This window comes from Oncorhynchus mykiss, chromosome 5 (assembly GCF_057628025.1).
Source record: "Oncorhynchus mykiss isolate SJ-2025 chromosome 5, ASM5762802v1, whole genome shotgun sequence".
Lineage (NCBI taxonomy): Eukaryota > Metazoa > Chordata > Actinopteri > Salmoniformes > Salmonidae > Oncorhynchus > Oncorhynchus mykiss.
In genome coordinates, this window is record NC_143026.1 from 20,772,879 (window position 1) to 20,791,962 (window position 19,084).

A 19,084-nucleotide genomic window follows, 5' to 3' on the forward strand; every position below is an offset into this window, starting at 1 on the left:
TTACATGAACTCAATTAGTATTTGGTAGCATCGCCTTTAAATTTTGCTTCGATATTTCCACAATTTTCCCGCCTCATGATGCCATCTATTTTGTGAAGTGAACCCATCCCTCCTGCAGCAAAGCACCCCCACAACATGATGCTGCCACCCCCAGGCTTCATGGTTGGATGGTGTTCTTCGGCTTGCAAGCATCCCCTTTTCTCCCAAACATAACTAGGGTAATTATGGCCAAACAGTTCTATTTTTCTTCATAAAAAAAAAAAAAAAGTACGATCTTTGTCCCCATGTGAAAAGTACGATCTTTGTCCCCATGTGAAAAGTACGATCTTTGTCCCCATGTGCAGTTGCAAACCAGTCTTTTTTGGGGGGGCAGTGGCTTCTTCCTTTCTGAGGGGCCTTTCAGTTAATGTGATATAGGACTCATTTTACTGTGGAAATAGAAACTTTTGTACCTGTTTCCTCCAGCATCTTCACAATGGCCCTTTGCTGTTGTTCTGGGATTGATTTGCACTTTGACAGCAAAGTACGTTCATCTCTAGGAGACAGAACGTGTCTCCTTCCTGAGTGGTATGACGGCTGCATGGTCCCATGGTGTTAATACTTGCGTACTATTGTTTGTACAGATGAATGTGGTACCTTCAGGCATTTGGAAATTGCTCCCAAGGATGAACCAGACTTGTGGAGGTCTACAAAAAAAATTCTGAGGTCTTGGCTGATTTCTTTTGCTTGACATCATGGGAAAATCAAAGAGGCACTCCATTTGAAGGTTGGCCTTGAAATACATCCACAGGTACAGCTCCCTTTGACTCAAAATTTTGTCAATTAGCCTATCAGAAGCTTCTAAAGACATGACATAATTTTCTGGAATTTTCCAAGCTGTTTAAAGGCACAGTCAACTTAGTGTATGTAAACCTCGGACCCACTGGAATGGTGATACAGTGAATTATAAATGAAATAATCTGTGTCATCTGTGTCCTGCACAAAGTAGATGTCCTAACCAACTTGCCAAAACTATAGTTTGTAGACAAGAAATGTGTGGAGTGGTTGAAAAACTAGTTTTAATGACTCCAACCTAAGTGTATGTAAACTTCCGACTTCAACTGTATACGTTGTACGTACCACGTACAAGTCTGAATTTGATGGTGGGGTGGGAGCTTTTACAGTTCATATTTTTTTTAAAGAGAATGTTTATTGAAAGACAAATATTTAATCTATTTCCACATTCATATACCCTATCCATATTTTAAGTTTTTTTTTGCCTTACATGAAGATGAGATTAGGAGCATGCACTACCACTCAAATTCAATGTATACTGTAGTTTGTTGTGTTTATGCATCTTTAGCCAGTGATCCGTGGCTCTTAGATCCAGAGAGGAAGCTGTGTCCACATTAAACACATCCCCCTGGGTACACAGAGCACAAAGAATAAAGGTCCAGCTGTTCAGGTCCCAGACGGACCCGGGCCTGGTGAAAGCAGGGACTGGGTAACACACATTAAAGCAGTCTGGTCACTGTTTACATTGGATACTGTACTGAGCTCTGAGCTCAGTGAACATAGTGTACACTGACTGACTGAACGTTTTTCTCAAACAGGCCCAGTCTGAGGGGATTGACTTATCATGGTACAATTGTCAGAGGAAGTTTTGTTTGCTTCCTCTGAGACTTACATACCAATGCTGGTTAAACTATTCTATAATTTGATGCAGCCATACTCGCTTACCTCGCTGAAGTTATAATGGGGGTTAGAGCCAAATTCTGGCATCAAGGCCTCACAAAGGAAATGCCGACATTGCTAAGCAAGGTTTTGTTCCTGTGGATTTACCAATAATCCACTTTACCCCAAAGGTCAGCAGATGGATGTGGAAAGGGTCAGTATGTCCTAACTGATTTATTTCCGTGAATGAGTGACTAACTGGGTTTTGTAGGTTAGATGGGGACACTACAGCCACTATTTTGAAATTGTCAAGTGCTGCAGTAATATTGCAATACCATTAGAGGGCACTGCTACTGTAGGGTACTCATCACACACATCCAATAACTTTGGACTTCTAACACTTCACATATTATTCTAGTTTAAGTGGTATATTGCCTAAGAGATTTTTACATTTGTTGTCATTTAGCAGACGCTCTTATCCAGAGCAACTTACAGTAGAATAGTAGAATACATTTGTGTTTTTTTTTCATAGTGGTCACCCCCGGAAATTGAGCTCAACCCTGAGCTGTGTTCGAATAACTGTACTAACACATTGTATACTACATACTTAATGAGTATATACTACATACTATATACTATTAGTTCATTTTAGTATACTGTAAACGGAACCGTATCCTTTCAGTTGAGCGTCTAGCGCTTCTCCGGACTACCGGAAGTTGATGCTGTTGCTATGCAACCTCTTGCTAGCTAGTTAGCATAAACAAATGACTAGTTAGACATTTTATGACTTCGGGTGTGTTGCCAGAGTGCGCTCATACATTCAGAGCATTGTCAGATTGTCCGTTTGTAAAGAGCGTTACGCTCTCGGAGAACACACTGGACGCTCGGGCGGAGGAGTAGGGTTGATTTGAGCATTCTGACCTTACAACGGCAGTCAAGCACCCAAGCTAACGTTGCTAGCTTGTTAGCTACTTCCAGACACAAATGAGAGTGATCACTCTGACCATTTTACTTGCCCTAGCAGAGCTGGGTAGGCTGTTTTCATGTTATCTAGAGCGTTGGTGGTTAACTGTGTTACTGGCAACAATTTAAAAACAATTTTTTACTGACTATCTGACACCGGCCAAATTCATTATTCTGTGCATTATTCTGTGCTCACATGAGTGCAGTGATGCCAATTTAGCAATTTTGTTGCTAGATTTAGCAACTTTTCAGACCTCCCTCGCAAAGTTTTTTTCAAACAGCACCTAGCAACAAATTTAGCTACTTTAAAAAATGTATTTTGAACTTTTAGCAACTTTTGAAAAGTGGCTAAAATGCACGCATTTTCCCTCTAAATGACACAAAAACGATTTTCTCTGTCACACACAGTCACAACACACGTGCCTGGCTCCAAAAGTGCATTGTGAGTGACGTCAGCAGCAGGCGAGCAGCAATTTCAGCAAATTGCAAATCATTGTTGGCTGACTGCAGCAGTAGTAGTACAGGTTCGACGAGCCAAACCCAATGAATATAGTTTGTCACGAATGTTTGATCTTGAACAGAACTTACAACATGTCTCAATCAAATTTGTACAGCCAGAAGAACAGAAAAGAGTGGGAGTCTGTACCTGAACAAATGTCAAATCATATTTTTCGTTGAGATGGCCAGTCAATTTGAGTAACGTTATTGTGTATTCTACGTAATGACGCAATTTTACGTTATCACGCAATGACATCACAACGTAATTTAGCAACAAATCAATCTGCCTCTAGCGATTTACCCTGAAAATTAGTTGGCAACACTGCATGAGGGCTCTGAAATCAAAATCGGAGTAGGTAGCCAGAGCAAATTTATGAAAGCTTCCGAACGTCCATTGAGAACGCACAGTGACTATATAATTTAGCTAAGCTAAGAATGACTGGAATAATCAATAAACGTTGGGTAGTTAGTTGGATAGCCCATACATAATATAGTGGTACATTTGAATAATAAGTAGCCAACTACCGAAAGGTGATTAGCCAACATAACATGCCATAAGGACAGAGTACCTAACAAATTGTCAGCCAACATAACGTGTACGGTAATTTATTTGAAAAGTAATTACTTTATTACATTGCTCAACATTTTGTTAAGATTTGTCATAAATAGTTAAAGTAATTAATTTGTATCAGCTATCGTTGGACTTCAGTTGCATATTTTTCGCTGTTTTCTTCAAATCTGAAAACGATGTGACGCCAAGCCCAATTCCTGAAGAATTGCATTATGGGCCCTAAAGTACGGAAATAGTGTCCTCCTCGTGTATACTTCATATTTTGGCAAATTTAGCACGACATCTGGTAATTTTTGGCATACTAACTATATCAATACTATGACCAATAAGCATACTATATACTAAATTCACATCACAAATAGTACGGTTAGTGTGGATAGTATGAGTATTTGAACACAGCTCTATGTGAACATCAAGTCACCATACTAAGCTTGAGAGGAAAGTTTTTGTAAATAAGGTTGGGTTTGAAAATGTTTTTAGTTTTGTTGTAGATTAATAAAAACAAATTGGCAGGTGATACAATTGGCATGACTATTCTTTTATTCTAATAACTGAATACATAGGCTAATAGAATATAGCCTTTTCCTCACAGAAACATACACAGGGTATACAAAACATTATGAACACCTGTTCTTTCCATGACTGACCAGGTGAAATCTATGATCCCTTATTAATGTCACTTGTTAAATACACTTCAATAAGTGTAGATGAAGGGGAGGAGACAGGTTAAAGAAGGATTTTTAACCCTTGAGACAATTGAGACATGGATTGTGATTATGTGCCATTCACAGGGTGAATGGGCAAGACAAAAGATTTAAGTGCCTTTGAACAGGGTATGGTAGTTGGTGCCAAGCTCACCGGTTTGAGTGTCAAGAACTGCAATACTGCTGGGTTTTTCATGCTCAACAGTTTCCCATGTGTATCAAGAATGGTCCACCACCCAAAGGATATCCTGACAACTTCACACAATTGTGGGAAGCATTGGAGTCAACATGGGCCAGCCTCCCTGTGCAACGCTTTCGACACCTTGTAGATCCATGCCCCGACATACTGAGGCTGTTCTGGTTGCAAAAGGTGGTGCAACTCAATATTAGGAAGATGTTCCTAACTCAGTGTATTATTTATCCTCCAAATAAATACATTGAGTGAAATCAATATTTACAGGACATATAGAGCCACTATATTAAACCAGTAACAGTATGATGACCAATGACATTGACAATAACAAAGAACATGATATTGATACTGGTGATAGTAGTTTTTCAAGTCACAACTCCAGTAAGCTCTCTGTTCTCAACATGACCTCAAAAACTCACTGCTATATTTGATGACAACTCCCTGGCAATCTCATTCCAGCTCCTCATTTCTCTCTCTCCCACTCTTAAATGTTTCTACTCCTATATCTCACTCCTGTACTCTGACCCCATTGAAGATTGTCCACCGTCCAAGTGGTGATCTCCCTGCTGTTTCTCCGGTTTGGCCTTCTGATGTCCTTTTGAGGAGCCTGGAGTATCTCCGTCCACTGAAAAGCGCAATATAGTGGGTGACATTAGCTTCAGGGGACAAATCATAGTGTTTAAATACTATAGTACACAAGAGTATATGTAAAGTATATAGTATTTAGTTGAGTATACAAATTAATAATTAGTAGGGAAATATCTTACTGTTTTTTAAATGTGAAATACTGGAGTGTCTATGGTTATTTATCTTCAAATAATGTTCTTGGTGAAAAAAGATAATGGCCACGTCCGAATACCCATACTTGCATTCTAAATAGTAGGCATTTTAGGTATGCAAAAATTGAATGTTTTATAGCATGTGAAATTTAGAAAATCGAGTATGCTTTAAATGCCAGGACGTTACACTCATTTTGACTTTTCATCTTTTAGAATTCGCTGCACACTTATCCTTCTGCTTTCACCAAGAGCCCAGAACTGATCACATCAGAGATAGAGAGAAGTGTGTCTCTGTGGCCCTGGGCCCCACACATTCCTTATTGTTGTTGACTTAAGAAGTCCTGTCACAGAGACACAAAGAGCTGCAATAGAGGAGCAACTTGCCTGCCTCGCAGAGAAGGTGTGGATAAACAACATAGTTCTCTTCACCAGCGGGGATCAGCTGGGAGACAAAACTATAGAGGAGCACATTGAAAACGGGTGAAGATCTCTAATGGCTTGTTGGTAGATGTGGAGACAGGTACCATGTTTTCAGCAAGAAGATGTTTGAAGCCTACTCCCAAGTCAAAGAGCTGCTGGAGAAGATAGACAGTCTAACATTGTGGCAGAAAAGAAAATGCTTTTTTCTTTTACTCTATGATTGTGCCCTGCAGTATGTCTGCTCCAGTGAACAGCACCATGGTCTTCCCTAGTAGCCCCGTTCGTCGCTCCACAGACCTCCACTGGGGGTCTGTGAATGATGAGCACGTTAATGACCAGGAGGAGAGCGTGAGGTTTGGGGAACACTGACAAACCCAGTCCACAATATCTTGCTCGGGTGAGAAAGCTGTGGAATTCTTCTGTCAGCCAGAAGTGTCTACCACCACCACTTCCCAAATGCATTTATGCCCAGGATGGTGTTTCCTGTAGAGCTCTTGACAGCATTCCACCCCCCTCCTCCCCCAGAAGCACCATCCTCAACTCTGAGAGCGGCTGAGCTGCACCTGTAATGAGAATGTGTCTTTTCAGTCTAAAATGTTGTATCAATGTCAACATTTTAGGACATTCCTCTTTGTTAGTGATGAACAGTTTGCTGAGACCTGCCTATAAGAGTACTGATAAAATTATCTTGTAAAAATATAAATATTTCACTTAAAAAGTGCAACAGTAGAGTGTCAGAAAATGTAAGCATTGCGTAAGGCCGGCGGACACTAACCACAAGGCCACTGAGTTGGTGAGAAAATGTACTCACACCTAAAGAGTGTTTCTGATTGTTTCTGGATTACTTCAGCCTCTTCTTCTTGTGTCTCTTCCAGCACCTGAGAAATGTCTCCCATCACCACAGAATGCCCGGTGCTGGTCACTGCCAACATGTTGTCGATCTTCTCCAATAGTTCTTCTACTTGTCCTTCACCCCCTTTCCTCTTTTTGTAACAAGCATGATTCCTGTTCCCGCATATGCTAACAAACCTCCACAAGGACTCCTCTCTCAATGTGTTGCTCTATGATCTGGTGTTGTAGAAAGTCTCCAAAGGTGAAAAGCACTATGGTGTCTCTCTGGACTGTATCCCCCAGTAGACCAAGGTGTCGGTCCACTGAGCGCAGGTACTAGGTCTGCAGGGATCACCAGCAACACAGCGTCTGGGGCAAGCTCAGCACATCTCCTGATCTCCTGCTGCTCAGTGTCTTGCACAGAAAAATCACTCCAGCCAACAGTGTCCACAACAGTCACCTGCCAAATGATAAAAAAAGTAAAAGTAATCAACATCATATTTTTCATCATCTGACAGTAACAACATCATCAATAATTATGATTTTATTTAGTGTTATTTTTCTTGCCCCCTCAAGGTACTTTTCATACATATAGGTGATGGGATTCAGGAAGCTGGGTGTTTGGTGCTAGTTCCTACTGTTGTCTATTGGGGTTGTGTCACAAAGCATCATGGAGTTTTGCATGTGTTAAGATGAGCATGTTCCAGATAAATGGTTGAACTGATTAATTGCTCCTGTCTCATCATTATTCCATTGTTATAAAGACGTGATTATGAAACCCACAAGATATGACAAGATTATTGACGAGTAAGTCTTCAACCTACAGGAACTTTTCTTTCCAGAAGAAGTCAGGTTTTTACAGTGCCTTGCTAAAGTAATCATCCCCTTGGCATTTTTCCTATTTTGTTGCATTGCAACCTGTAATTTAAATAGATTTTTATTTGGATTTCATGTAATGGACATAGACAAAATAGTTCAAATTGGTGAAGTGAAATGGAAAAAATATATATTGTTTTTAAACTGAAAAAACTGTGTGCGTATGTATTCACCCCCTTTGCTATGAAGCCCCTAAATAAGATCTGGTGCAACCAGTTACCTTCAGAAGTCACATAATTAGTTAAATAAAGTCAATCTAAGTGTCACAATTGATCTCAGTACATATACACCTGTTCTGAAAGGCCCCAGAGTCTGCAACACCCCTAAGCAAGGGGCACCACCAAGCAAGTGGCACCATGAAGACCAAGGAGCTCTCCAAACAGGTCAGGGACAAAGTTGTGGAGAAGTAGAGATCAGGATTGGGTTATAAAAAAATATCCGAAACTTTGAACATCCCACAGAGCACCATTTAATTAATTATTAAAAATGAAAAGAATATGGCACCACAACAAACCTGCCCACTATGACTGGCGCAAATCCAACACCTTTCATCACCCCGATAATCTCATCCCCACAGTGAAGCATGGTGGTGGCAGCATGTTTTTCATCGGCAGGAACTGGGAAACTGGTCAGAATTGAAGGAACAATAGATGGCGCTACAGGGAAATTCTTAAGGGAAACCTGTTTCAGTCTTCCAGAGATTTGAGACTGGAACGGATTTTCACCTTCCAGCAGGACAATGACCCTAAACATACTGCTAAAGCAACACTCAAGTGGTTTAAGGGGAAACATGAAAATGTCTTGGAATGGCCTAGTCAAAGCCCAGACCTCAATCCAATTGAGAATCTGTGGTATGACTTAAAGATTGCTGTACACCAGCGGAACCCATTCAACTTGAAGGAGCTGGAGCAGTTTTTCCTTGAAGAATGGGCAAAACTCCCAGTGGCTAGATGTGCCACATTTATAGAGACATACCCCAAGAGACTTGCAGCTGTAATTGCTGCAAAATATGTCTCTACAAAGTATTGACTTTGGGTGGGGGTGAAAAGTTATGCATGCTCAAGTTTTCAGTTATTTTGTCTTATATCTTGTTTGTTTCACAAGAAAAAATATTTTGCATCTTCAAAGTGGTAGGCATGTTGTGTAAATAAAATGATACAAACCCCCCAAAAATGCATTTTAATTACAGGTTGTAAGGCAACAAAATAGTAAAAATGCCAAGAGGGTGAATATTTTCGCAAGCCACTGTCAAGTTGAAAACTGTTATTTTCTGTGTTACAGTCTAGGCTAATGATAGCATAGTGTATTGCAGAGGCAAGTGTCGAGCTATCTTGGAGAGAGAGTTAGCATTGTCATGGACAGCAGAAAAGGATTTCAGACTGATGTCAGAGCAGAAAACAACATGATTAAAAAGGGAGGAATATACAGTGATTAAAGGAAAGGATATTCATTCAACTGTACAATGAATTTTAGAATACAAAAACTGCACAATGAGCGAACTTGAGGATAAAATGTCAGCGTGTGAAATTAATCAAGATCACTTGACTGAGGAAAACATTGCAGTGCTTGAGGACAATATTAAAGTGAGTGCCAATCATGAGCCTATTGAGAAATGAAAAATGGCCGGAATTGTTGGAAACATTGGAAGGTTTGATGAAAGTATTGAGCAGTGGTGCTCATATATGGTGAATTCAGAAAGAGTTGGACATCATGTGAACTGGGACAGCTTAATCCTAACGTGTTTACTTCTTGGTCTGACAAGAGAAAGTTTAAACTATTGTTATGGGCTAGGCGTCCCGCTAGCGGGACACCTGTCGACAACTTCCTGTGAAATTAGAGGGCCCGCAATTCAAATCAATAATCATAAATATCATTGATATTAAACATTTAGGTACATAGGTACATACAGTGTTAAACTGGTTAAACACTTAAATTATTGTTAATCTAACTGCACTGTCCGATTTACAATAGGCGTTTACAATGAAAGCATGCCATGCGATTGTTTGAGGATGGCCCCCCACATCAAAATATTTATCCACCAGCACAGGTTCCATAAATTCACAAACAGCAATTAAATATTAACTTACTTTTTGAAAATCTTCCTATGATTTGTCATCTAAAGGGTCCTAGCTACAAAATGTAGTGCCATTTTGTTAGATAAAATCCTTCTTTATATCCCAAAAAGTCAGTTTAGTTGGCGCCATCAATTTGAGAAATCCACTCTTTCAACATGCAGAGAAAGGAATCCAAAAAGCTACCTCTAAACTTTGCTGAAACAAGTCAAAATATGTTTCTATTCAATCCTCACATACGCTAAAATGTAATTAAACTATAATATTTCATACGGAAAGAAGTATGTTCAATAGGAAAGCAATATTTGCAGGTGTGCGTCCTCTTCGTCGCGCGTGTGCGCATTCAAGAATTTCCAAGTCTGTATCACAGTACTAAAACTCCTTATTCTTCTTCATTTTGGAAGAAACAAGCCTGAAACCTTGAACAAAGACTGTTGACATCTAGTGGAAGCTATAGGAATTGCAATCTGGGAGCTGGATTTGGATATGCCCCTATACTTTCCATTGTAAGAGCATGGGCTCTCAAAACAAAAATCTGGTTGGTCTCCACATGATAAAAATCACATCACTTCATTGTTGAGATATCATTAAGGGGGGCAGAGCAAGCTTCAAACAAGATGCTCACCCCCCGAAGCACACATCTTTAAAAAAAAGTTTTGATGTTAAGGTAATAAAACTGTCATAAATAATGCACTGTGCCAAATTGCTATATGCACACTATATACTCGTGCATCAAAATACATAAAAAGGTTGTCAACATTGTCTAAATTGTGTAATTCAAAAATGTTTTGTTGTTGTCCCACTTTACCAACCAAAGCTACCTAAAGTGATAAAGTAGGACAGCATGTAGTAGCTAAAGTGGGACAGTCTTATAGACTTTTCCAATGGAGGAAAGAGATCCAGTTTACATTAGGGACCCCTGTACTTACGTTATGCAGGGCTCTGGTTATCCTGTACATTTTTTTCCTTGTAGTAAGTACTGTTATTAGTACTGTTATTTGAGTGAATTCAGAAAAAGTGGGAGACCTTTTGCATTTGTGTCTTCTGTAACCTCTTCAGACATCTATCCAACATATTGGCCCAACACATGATACATTTCCGAAATCCACCCTAATCCCACATTTTCATTGTCATCGGGGTACAATTGGGTCTATAATAAAGATGTCTCAGTTCATCTAACCTGCTGTCCCACTCTACCAAATGCCAACAAAAATATGGTTTTGACTCCTGTGAATATGATGTAAAAATTTGTTTTGTGTGTGATTAGGAAACAACTTGAGGATTTCAGAAATGTATCATGTGTTGGGCTAGTATGTTGGTAGATTTCTAAAGAGGTTACAGAAGATGGAAAAAGTTTGAAAATGTTGTTCTTGCAAATGACATATGAGGACTAAAGTGTGTGTTACGGTGCGTGAATGAGGACCCAAAAGCGAATTAACGTAAACAGAGCTTCTTTAATAAGAAAACAAACGTAGGCTCAGATGGACCGGCAGGTTCCGACAGGACAGGACAAGGTTGCAGCAAACATGACGATAGTCTGGTTCAGGCATGAACAACACAAACAAGAATCCGACAAGGACAGGAACAAAAACAGAGAGAGATATAGAGGACTAATCAGAGGGAAAAAGGGAACAGGTGGGAAAAGGGGTGACGAGGTAGTTAGGAGGAGACAAGGAACAGCTGGGGGAAAGAGGGGGAGAAAAGGTAACCTAAAACAACCAGCAGGGGGAGACAGGGTGAAGAGAAAGGACAGAAACAAGACACAACATGACAATACATGACAGTACCCCCCCACTCACTCGAGGAGGAAACCTGGCGGCAACGGAGGAAATCCTCGATCAGCGCACGGTCCAGCACGTCCCGAGAGGGAACCCAACTCCTCTCCTCAGGACCGTACCCCTCCCAATCTACTAGGTACTGATGACCACGGCCCCGAGGACGCATGTCCAAAATCCTACGGACCCTGTAGATGGGTGCGCCCTCGACAAGGATGGGGGGGGGGGGGGGGAAGACGAGCGGGGGCGCGAAGAACGGGAATCGCGGAAGAAGAAGTCGAACTGCGACAGGATTAATGACCTGAGAAATACGGAACGGACCAATGAACCGCGGGGTCAACTTGCGAGAAGCCGTCTTAAGGGGAAGGTTCTGAGTGGAGAGCCAAACTCTCTGACCGCGACAATATCTAGGACTCTTAGTTCTACGCTTATTAGCAGCCCTCACAGTCTGCGCCCTATAACGGCAAAGTGCAGACCTGACCCTCTTCCAGGTGCGCTCGCAACGTTGGACAAAAGCCTGAGCGGAGGGGACGCTGGACTCGGCGAACTGAGATGAGAACAGCGGAGGCTGGTACCCGAGGCTACTCTGAAAAGGAGATAGCCCGGTCGCAGACGAAGGAAGCGAGTTGTGGGCGTATTCTGCCCAGGGGAGCTGTTCTGACCAAGACGCAGGGTTGCGAAAAGAAAGACTGCGTAAGATGCGACCAATAGTCTGATTGGCCCGTTCTGCTTGACCGTTAGACTGGGGGTGAAAGCCGGAAGAGAGACTGACGGAAGCCCCAATCAAACGGCAAAACTCCCTCCAAAATTGAGACGTGAATTGCGGACCTCTGTCCGAAACGACGTCTGACGGAAGGCCATGAATTCTGAAAACATTCTCGATGATGATTTGTGCCGTCTCTTTAGCAGAAGGAAGCTTAGCAAGGGGAATAAAATGAGCCGCCTTAGAGAACCTGTCGACAACCGTAAGAATAACAGTCTTCCCCGCTGACGAAGGCAGTCCGGTGACAAAATCTAAGGCGATGTGAGACCACGGTCGAGAGGGAATGGGAAGCGGCCTGAGACGGCCGGCAGGAGGGGAGTTACCGGACTTAGTCTGCGCGCAGACCGAACAAGCAGCCACGAAGCGACGCGTGTCATGCTCCCGGGTGGGCCACCAAAAACGCTGGCGAATGGAAGCAAGCGTACCCCGAACGCCAGGGTGGCCGGATAACTTGGCAGAGTGAGCCCACTGAAGAACGGCCAGACGAGTAGGAACGGGAACGAAAAGAAGGTTCCTAGGACAAGCGCGCGGCGACGGAGTTTGAGTGAGTGCTTGCTTTACCTGCCTCTCAATTCCCCAGACAGTCAACCCGACAACACGCCCCTCAGGGAGAATCCCCTCGGGGTCAGTGGAGGCTACTGAAGAACTGAAGAGACGAGATAAAGCATCAGGCTTGGTGTTCTTAGAGCCCGGACGATAAGAAATCACGAACTCGAAACGAGCGAAAAACAGCGCCCAGCGCGCCTGACGCGCATTAAGTCGTTTGGCAGAACGGATGTACTCAAGGTTCCTATGGTCAGTCCAAACGACAAAAGGAACGGTCGCCCCCTCCAACCACTGTCGCCATTCGCCTAGGGCTAAGCGGATGGCGAGCAGTTCGCGGTTTCCCACATCATAGTTACGTTCCGACGGCGACAGGCGATGAGAAAAATACGCGCAAGGGTGGACCTTGTCGTCAGAGAGGGAGCGCTGAGAAAGAATGGCTCCCACGCCCACCTCTGACGCGTCAACCTCGACAACGAACTGTCTAGTGACGTCAGGTGTAACAAGGATAGGTGCGGATGTAAAACGATTCTTGAGGAGATCAAAAGCTCCCTGGGCGGAAACGGACCACTTAAAGCACGTCTTGACAGAAGTAAGGGCTGTGAGAGGAGCTGCCACCTGACCGAAATTACGGATGAAACGACGATAGAAGTTCGCGAAGCCGAGAAAGCGCTGCAGCTCGACGCGTGACTTAGGGACGGGCCAATCAATGACAGCTTGGACCTTAGCGGGATCCATCTTAATGCCTTCAGCGGAAATAACAGAACCGAGAAATGTGACGGAGGAGGCATGAAAAGAGCACTTCTCAGCCTTCACAAAAAGACAATTCTCTAAAAGGCGCTGGAGGACACGTCGAACGTGCTGAACATGAATCTGGAGTGACGGTGAAAAAATCAGGATATCGTCAAGGTAAACGAAAACAAAGATGTTCAGCATGTCTCTCAGGACATCACTGACTAATGCCTGAAAGACAGCTGGAGTGTTAGCGAGGCCGAAAGGAAGAACCCGGTATTCAAAGTGCCCTAACGGAGTGTTAAACGCCGTCTTCCACTCGTCCCCCTCCCTGATGCGCACGAGATGGTAAGCGTTACGAAGGTCCAACTTAGTGAAAAACCTGGCTCCCTGCAGGATCTCGAAGGCTGAAGACATAAGAGGAAGCGGATAACGATTCTTCACTGTTATGTCATTCAGCCCTCGATAATCTATGCAGGGGCGCAGGGACCCGTCCTTCTTCTTAACAAAAAAAAACCCCGCTCCGGCGGGAGAGGAGGAGGGGACTATGGTACCGGCGGCAAGAGCTACAGACAAATAATCTTCGAGAGCCTTACGTTCGGGAGCCGACAGAGAGTATAGTCTACCCCGGGGGGGAGTGGTTCCCGGAAGGAGATCAACACTACAATCATACGACCGGTGTGGAGGAAGAGAGGTGGCCCTGGACCGACTGAACACCGTGCGCAGATCGTGATATTCCTCCGGCACCCCTGTCAAATCACCAGGCTCCTCCTGTGAAGAAGAGACAGAGGAAACAGGAGGGATAGCAGACATTAAACATTTCACATGACAAGAGACGTTCCAGGAGAGGATAGAATTACTAGACCAATTAATGGAAGGATTATGACAAACTAGCCAGGGATGGCCCAAAACAACAGGTGTAAAAGGTGAACGAAAAATTTAAAAAGAAATGGTTTCGCTATGATTACCAGAAACAGTGAGGGTTAAAGGTAGCGTCTCACGCTGAATCCTGGGGAGAGGACTACCATCCAGGGCGAACAAGGCCGTGGACTCCCTTAACTGTCTGAGAGGAATGTCATGTTCCCGAGCCCAGGTCTCGTCCATAAAACAGCCCTCCGCCCCAGAGTCTATTAAGGCACTGCAGGAAGCTGACGAACCGGTCCAGCGTAGATGGACCGACAAGGTAGTGCAGGATCTTGAAGGAGTGACAGGAGTAGTAGCGCTCACCAGTAGCCCTCCGCTTACTGATGAGCTCTGGCTTTTACTGGACATGAAGTGACAAAATGACCAGCAGAACCGCAATAGAGACAGAGGCGGTTGGTGATTCTCCGTTCCCTCTCCTTAGTCGAGATGCGGATACCTCCCAGCTGCATAGGCTCAGCACCCGAGCCGGCAGAGGAAGATGGTAGTGATGCGGAGAGGGGGGCAACGGAGAACGCGAGCTCCTTTCCACGAGCTCGGTGACGAAGATCAACCCGTCGCTCAATGCGAATAGCGAGTTCAATCAAGGAATCCACGCTGGAAGGAACCTCCCGGGAGAGAATCTCATCCTTTACCTCTGCGCGGAGACCCTCCAGAAAACGAGCGAGCAAAGCCGGCTCGTTCCAGCCACTGGAGGCAGCAAGAGTGCGAAACTCAATAGAGTAGTCTGTTATGGATCGATTACCTTGACATAGGGAAGACAGGGCCCTGGAAGCCTCCTCCCCAAAAACAGATCGATCAAAAACCCGTATCATCTCCTCCTTAAAGTCCTGATACTGGTTAGTACACTCAGCCCTTGCCTCCCAGATTGCCGTGCCCCACTCACGAGCCCGTCCAGTAAGGAGAGATATGACGTAGGCGACACGAGCTGTGCTCCTGGAGTAAGTGTTGGGCTGGAGAGAAAACACAATATCACACTGGGTGAGGAACGAGCGGCATTCAGTGGGCTCCCCAGAGTAACACGGCGGGTTATTGATTCTGGGCTCCGGAGATTCGAAAGCCCTGGAAGTGGCCGGTGGATCGAGGCGGAGATGGTGAACCTGTTCTGTGAGGTTGGAGACTTGGGTGGCCAGGGTCTCAACGGCATGTCGAGCAGCAGACAATTCCTGCTCGTGTCTGCCTAGCATCGCTCCCTGGATCTCGACGGCTGAGTGGAGAGGATCCGAAGTCGCTGGGTCCATTCTTGGTCGGATTCTTCTGTTACGGTGCGTGAATGAGGACCCAAAAGCGAATTAACGTAAACAGAGCTTCTTTAATAAGAAAACAAACGTAGGCTCAGATGGACCGGCAGGTTCCGACAGGACAGGACAAGGTTGCAGCAAACATGACGATAGTCTGGTTCAGGCATGAACAACACAAACAAGAATCCGACAAGGACAGGAACAAAAACAGAGAGAGATATAGAGGACTAATCAGAGGGAAAAAGGGAACAGGTGGGAAAAGGGGTGACGAGGTAGTTAGGAGGAGACAAGGAACAGCTGGGGGAAAGAGGGGGAGAAAAGGTAACCTAAAACAACCAGCAGGGGGAGACAGGGTGAAGAGAAAGGACAGAAACAAGACACAACATGACAATACATGACAGTGTGCCTACATTTTTTTGTGTAATGGGGCTAAAGACATTTAATTTACTACGCAGCCTTCTACAGACAGACAGGCCAGGTAATAAGATGTATGGGGATATTGTGGAAATACTGAAAGGACACTTTTCACCAAAACCACTAGTTATTGCTGAAAGGTTTAGGTTTCACGGAAGAAATCAGGAAGAGGGAGAATCAGTGACAATGTTTGAAACTGCATTAAATAAACTATCAGAGCACTGGGAGTTTTATGATGTTCTAAATGACACCATTAGAGACTGTCTAGTATGTGGGCTATGGAGTGAAGCTAAACAAAAAAAGACTATTGACTGAAAGTAATCTGACCTTAGCAAAGGCTATTGAAGTCAGTATGTCCATGGAACTAGCTGCTAAAGAGGCTCAGCAGTTGGGTTTGTCAGGACGAGTGCAGAGTTGCAACTGAAAATCAGAGAAGGGGACATCGAGGCACATGATTCCGCTGTGGCAAAGCGGGACATTAGGTGACATGCTGGTATAAGGACATGGATTTCTGAGCCCGTGGTAAAAGGGCCACATCAAACGAGCCTGCAGAAACAAAAAATAGCTCAGAGAAAAGGTAAATGACTCAAAACAAGAAAGAGACATTCCAATGAAAGAAAAAGAGATGCTCTTGAGCAGGAGAACACAGATGTGAGTTACTCAGACGAGGAAGTCACACTGGATATACTGACTGTAGCTGGGGAGCTGCACCTTGCTAGGGGGCAGCCAGTGCGTATGGAGTTCTCTCTTATGTCAGACACAGTCTACAAAAAGACATTGAAACACTTTCCACTTCAGCCAGCACATATCATGTTGAAGACTTATCCAGGTGAATCTGTTGCTGGGAGACATCACTGAGGTCAGAGTTCCGTTGAACGGGCAAACTGAAAAGCTGCCACTCTACGTGTGAAAGGAGACAATCCATCACTACTGGGACATTCGTGGCTGGAGAAAATCACACGGGATATCAGTGCATACAATCACACATGGAGACACAGATCTACCTGCCATCTTAAAGATAAGTCTTTAATGGAGAGCTGTGTAGTATGAAAGACATTACATTAATATTAAGCCAGACAGTTAACCAATGTTTCTGAAATGCTATCAGACCAAAAGTCAAGGCTGACTAGGACGCTCTAGTCAAGAACAAAGTGCTGGAGCTGGTTAGCGCGAATTAATGGGCTACACCCATCGTACCATTCCTTAAGAAGGATGGTGGAACCAGGGATATGTGGAGACTTTAAAAAGTCACAGTTCACCCTGTGTTATCTGCTGAGCAGTGTCCGCTACCACACAGACTACCTTTTCGCAGGTTGTTTAGCTGGGGGACAAAAGTTCAGAAAAATCAACCTCTGCCAAGCCTACTTGCAGATGCACATGGATGAATATTCAAAGGATCCACTGACCGTTGTGACACACAAGGAGCTCTTCAGGTACTCTCGTCTACCGTTTGGAATCACAAGTACGCCAGCGCTGTTCCAGATCTTGAATGGATTGCCAGGAGAACAACACTACCTGCATGACATCCTCATTACTGGAAAAGATCAAGAGGACCACCTCCAGAACCTGGATGTGACCTTACAGATATTGAAGGACTACAGACTGCGAGTTCGCAACGACAAAATGTGCATTCTTCCAATAATTGGTTGAATACCTCGGACACATCATCGATGCCACAGGCTTTCACAGGGCTCTGTCCAAGGTCAAGGCTATCTTGGATGCCCCAGCTCCTCAGAACCTCAGCGAATTACGTTATTTCATGTGGTTACTGAATAACTAAAGACGTTTCATTCCGAGCTTAGCAACGAAACTGCTATATCTATATTGTGCCAAATAAAGTAACATGGTTGATGATTTCATTTTAAATCAGACATAAATACTCTTGAGACAGGGGGATTGGAAACTTGAGTGCATCAGGGAGTGCCAAATGAATGCAAGTTAATAAATACATGTAAAAAACAATTCTAGCCTGTCTATCTATGGTAACGTTGATGCTACGCTGTGATGCTTGATGTGTTATCGACCCACTCAGTTTTCCAGCACAAAACACCAGAAAATAGCCAAAAAGGGTAGAACTAGCTCACCTGATTTTACACTATGATTTGGATATTAGTTCAATGTTTTTTACATTTTTGTTTTTAAAAGGAAATAGTTTCACTGTAACGGCAGATCTCCTCTTCGTCTGAAGAGGAGTAAGGATCGGTCCAAGATGCAGCGTGGTAAGTGTCCATAACTTTAATCAAAGAAAGCACTGAACACTGAATTCAAAAATAACAAAAGAAACGTGAAGAAACGAAACAGTACCGTGTGGCGACAAACACTGACACGGAAACAAACACCCACAAACCAACAGTGAAACCCTGGCTACCTAAGTATGATTCTCAATCAGAGACAACTAACGACACCTGCTCTTATTGAGAACCATACTAGGCCGAAACAGAAACCAAACATAGAAAAACAAACAGACTGCTCACGCCATGACCATACTAAATAAAGACAAAACAAAGGAAATAAAGGTCAGAATGTGATATTCACCATTTTAAAATCACAGTTCAGATCACGGAACAGGGTTGACCTTAAAATGAGGTACATATTATTTGTATTTTTTTTATGAATCACTAATTACATTGTCAGAAATGACTTTGTCAAAGCAAAATAACTAGTGTTTTACAATGATGGTGAATCTTGCATATATTTTGGGGTTAAATTAGTTTAAAGTACATGTTATATTGTATATGTATTTTATTTGTTGTGTTTTGTTTCCGGTTTGGAACCCAGAAAGACGTGGCAAATTGCGGATCCTAATAAAATACTAAATACTAAAATCTTCCTAGAAGTCACAGAGTGCGCACTGACAGACAATTCAAAATACTGAGTTTCTGCACTTTAGCTAGTCTTTATTGGTATAAAATATGATTTATGGAATTATCCATGTTGTCTATATTAAAAGGGCGCTTTACTGAATGTAACAGGCTTTAAAAAGCAACAATGGTGCACAATTACTTCTTAAAATATCAAAGGGATGCAAAGGGACACTCATTTCGTAGAATGACCCAGCTAGCAAACTAGTTCAATTAAATATGGCGCACCGGAAAGTTCCCTATTTTTTTGCTGTCATTGTTTCTTTATTCCACT